The following is a 5004-nucleotide window of genomic DNA, read 5'->3' as shown; positions in this document are numbered from 1 at the left end:
CTCCGGTTAAGCTGGGTTAAGCCAACCGTACACTCTGATCCGACACGAAAACGGCAGAAACGGACCTTTTCGAAATGGCAATTCCAACCGAAGGAATGTTTAAATACCGGCTTTGCGTTTTAGTGTGGACAGAAAACATTTTGAAAATGGAGCTTTTCGACGATGAACGGTGATTGTTGCGTTTTTAATTTTCTCCGACGTAGCCCAGCTGCACAACAGGCGGATTAGCGGGGCAGAGAGCGAAACGTGATACACGAGCGCGAACTTCGCGCTCGTGTGACACGTCTCGCGGTCTGCTCCCCTAAACCGCCTGATCAGCAGTCTACTCCGGCGTAGTGTGCACAGAATTGACATATGATGCGTTTTCAGAGTGAAAGCCCTGTTTTCAAATTTATCCCACGTGGTGTGGACGAGGCCTTGGAGCAACACAATCACGACGTTTTGTGGCCAACCTATTTTCTTCATGAAATGCTGTAATCTGCAGCAATCAAGTCCTAATTTCTGCAGTATAGTAAGCGAAAAATTTAAAACGTTTTATCTCAGATGTTCAATTTTCGGACACTTCTTATCGCATTTCGAATACGTTTCGGGCAAAAATTTCGGACCCCAAGTTGCTGAAGATATACCAACAGATACAGCGACAAGAGCATAACACAAGTTCTATCGACTAGAGTTCGCTCTATAGAAAGAAACTAAGAGCTTTAGAGCTACTTAGAAGTTTTACACTGTTTTGCAAATATTTCGCACGCTTAAAATTCCGGACGTTTTTATTTTCAGACACTTTTAAGTCCGAACTTAAAATCGTCCGAGTAATGTAAGTAATATATACGATTTTGTAACTATGCTTAAACATGTCTAACTCTTCGATTCTGGTGCAGAACTTGTCCTTTTCCTCTTACAGGCTTTCCAGCTTCGTGTTTGTTTTTTTCCTCTCTCGCGATCCACTTTGATTGAATTTAAGCTCTTTTTGATATGATTAATATGGCGTCTTGCACACGTCCTTGAAGTTTTGCAGGTGTCGTTTTGAAAGTTGCTCATTGTTTTTTCAATCATGTTAAGTTTGTTTAGCTTCTTCAGTAACATGATTTGAAGTCACGGTGTTGTTAAACTCGTCAGCCAGCAGGGCCGCTATAATTTCGTCCTCTTCCAAGTCTTGTACGTTCGCTTACTTCAAGGACATGAATAGCCGTGTTGCCCTGGTAGTTTCTGAGGAAGCGTTCGATATCATGCAGATTCTTCTGACATAGACTGTCTATAGTTGATTATATTTTTCCGTTTATTCGGCGTTTCTTCCAGAGTTTCAGCCATCAAAATCCGAAGCAGCCTGTGCTGATAGCAGCCTCGTGTTTCTCCATCCTCGGAGACCCAGGGGCAGTTAGTAGGGATGTCCCGACTAATTATAACGGCCCCTGGGTTTCCGAGGATGGTGTTTCCCCGGCCAGCACTTGTCAGCTCGTGGTTTCGTCATTTTCTTGGGCGCTTGATAATGACTTTTTCCTTTGTGAATTACCGTCAATTACTTTCTGAGGAAATTGATGCCATGATACGAAAACCAGAATGATGTCCTGTATTTCATTTTCTGCTTATTTTTGTTTTTCTGTGAAAGTAACGAACTTTCCCTAATCAATAAATTAACAACTTCTCGCGACATTACCCCATAGTTCAAAACTGATTTTCAAACGAAACAATAACCTGTTACTATATAACTGAGCGCGAAGGCCATACTGGAGAATATGAGCTCGAGGTCGTGCCAGTACGGACCGAGCGCGTCGTGGTCCGTACAAAAATGGCAGAGGGTCAATATTCCCCACTGAGTAGGACTTGATCAAACTACTAAGTAGTTTATATGGCACTCGGGCCATGCTTGTTTCTTGAATTTGCCGGCTTTCTAATTCGAAAACAAAAATACATGTCTTATGACCGTTCAAGAGCCGCCAAAACAGCCTCTCAACTTAACAAAAAACATTTGCTTCACTCGAATAATAATAATAATAATAATAATAATAATAATAATAATAATGATGATAATGATGATGATGATGATGATAATAATAATAAACTAATATTTTAAGAGGAGGCCTCCAATCCCCTAGAGGTGGTTTTCAGGAGGGTCCTCTAAAAAATAAAAATCTAAAATATACATTAAATGTCTAAAATACAAAAGGAATAAAAGCTAAAAGCGTGATACAATAACTAAGGTTTAAAACTAGAACTAGGACTAAAAATCTACTGCTAACAAAGGTTAAAAATAAAAACTGTTTCAGTTTGTATTTAAAAATCCTTTTTGGTATAAGTTTCTTTAGCTCACTTGGCAGTGAGGCCCAATCGGTTATTGAATATGGTTATGGAATAAAATATTTTTACCCGGATTATATTTATAATAATACACATGAAAAAATTACTCGATTCTGATTGGCTAAGAGCAGTGCAGTTCAAGTGTAACACCAGTGCAAAAAGTGTAACATCAGTGCAAAAAGCGTAACACCAGTGCAAATTACACATCAAAATTCTGGATTATGATTGACTGAAAGGTAATAGGAATTTTTCTAAGAAAATGATATCAGGTAAAATGATGACGAAAATTTTGTGTTGAAACTTTGAAAAAAGTTTTCTCAAATAAGAAAAAATGGCTCCAAGAAAGATCTTCCGGCACTTCCTCCGCGCGAATTTTTTCATGTTTATATTATTAATAAGTAATCATACGGTTTTTCTCGTTCAATTTGGAGTTAATTTGCACTTGTGAGTTTTTCAAAAAGCTGAAATTACACTCGCCGAAGCGGCTCGTGCAATTTCAGCTTTTTGAAAAACTCACTCGTGCAAATTAATTCCAAATTGAACTCGAAACCGTATGATTACCTATACTAACGTTTTCAAAAAAAAAAGCAAAATAAAAAAAAAATGAAAATAAAAAATAAATAAAAATAAAAATTAAAAAAAAAAATTAAAATAAAACAACAAAAACAAAAAAAATTTATAACGTTTTCATTAAATGGCAAATTGTTCAAATGTACCCTAAAATGTCCCCTGAAAGCCGTGTCAGAGGGGCAAAACTCACATGGTGCGCTAAAATACGAATCGAATTGAACTGAAAGTTATATTTTTGTGAATCACTTGTCTAAACCATTCATCTGAGAAAGTTTGAGGAATTTGATTTTTTTCTCGTCCAAATGACTATAGTTGATATTTACAGAGGGCGGCACTTAATTGTTCTTAAAGTATTGTTTATTATTGCTTTTGGAAGAAGAGCAAAGCTCTAACCCGATGTTGTTTGGAAATAGGGCCGTCCGGAATTAGGGAATGGGATATTTTACCGAGTCTATCCCTAGAAAGGGAACCAAATAGTTGAAAAAATGCAAAAAATGGTTACCTTTACGATTGGTTGTTGCCATGGCAACAGTCTGCAATACACTCATATGAACGAAAAAGAAACCCCAGGTGTGTTGCTAATCATCACTGCGAATGCCAGAAGCTTAAACCCAAAGGTGAAACAAATACTTTTTTCATTCTCATTTTTAGTTCTTCATCCTTCTTCAGGTATAAACTGTTAATACTATTGGGAGCCACCTTAACAGTTTTCAAAACTTATGAAAAGCGTTACAGACGTTTTCGCTCAAGAGAAGTTGTCAAAAGACATTTTTAATTCCGAAATTAGTAATTGGACCTCCTGTCGTACAATTCAGAGAGTAATTGTGCTTGTAACATTAATCGGCCTCGCGCTATACGCGCTCGTCCGATTTGAAATTACTCGCTCGATTACTCCCTGAATTGTACTCCACTCGGTCCAATAATTAACTATTATTAATTGCGCGAGTTATTTCAAAATCGGACGAGCGCGACGGTCGTTTTGAAACTAACAACACGATTACTCCTTGAATTGTGCGACACGAGGTCCAATTATTAATTAATCGTATCAATAACAAATTTCGAAATTAAAAGTCTTTTAAGTGGAAAACCTTGTACTGCCTGTCATAATTTTTAAAAACTATAGGAAACATTCAAGTGCGAATAGCGTAGGTATCCAACTACAGGTATCCAATTACAAAAAGTCTAAACTGGATACCTGTAATTGGACACCCACGTGATATCTCGCGCCGATTACGTGACAAATAGGCGCGTGGAGAACCAATCATGATCGAGAATTTTGTTATAGATATGAATTCATGATAAATAGGCACGCGGAGAACCAATCACGATAGAGAATTTTGGACATAGATATGAAGAAGTAATCTATATAGATAAATAAATAAAAAAAATAAAGCTACCCCTGGTTGATGGGTCTATTTTCTCATATATTTTTTCTGTAATCAATTTGATCGTGGACACCAGTTTGAGATATACAGTGGAACCTCCCGTAAGTGACCACCCAAAATGTCAAGCCTAGTTGGTCGCTTACGGGAGGTGGTCGTTTACGAGAACTTGGACCATATTGGGTCAAACTTTTGCCTCATTACCATATGGTAGCTGCAGACACTTATCCATGTTTTATATGTTTTATTCACATGAAAAGTCAATTTCAAGAAAAAATACGGCACTGCCCATTGAGAAATTTCCGTCTCTTGTACTATCCAGGAATGCGATGTTACAACACCTTATTATTCGATTTCCAGTCTCCCGTGGTCGCTTACGGGAGCTTAAAAGCAAAAGAAAATTTCAAACTTTAAACTCCGACAGTGGTCGCGATCGCTTACGAGAGGTGTTTACTTACAAGAGATTCTAAATACCGTAAATCTTCGAATTAGCGCCCCCTCGAATAAGCGCCCCTCCTATCGGCCGAAATTTAAAATAAGCGCCCCCCCTCGAATAAGCGCCCCCCTCCCTCCCCCCGATTTTGTGGACGAGTAATGAGACAACAAAGGATGTATAGCATTAGATATGTGGTATTAGATTTGTACATATCTTCAGTTTGTGAACACGTTTAGTGAACACGTTGCCACATTAAGTACTAACGTGGCCGCGATTTAAACTTTAGGATCAGCTTTTTACGTCAATAAACAGCAGATGATG

The sequence above is a fragment of the Orbicella faveolata genome, unplaced genomic scaffold (genome assembly GCF_042242905.1).
Source record: "Orbicella faveolata isolate gen_17 unplaced genomic scaffold, um_ofav_v1 contig_1, whole genome shotgun sequence".
Classification (NCBI taxonomy): domain Eukaryota; kingdom Metazoa; phylum Cnidaria; class Anthozoa; order Scleractinia; family Merulinidae; genus Orbicella; species Orbicella faveolata.
Note: the sequence above shows the minus strand (reverse complement) of the source record.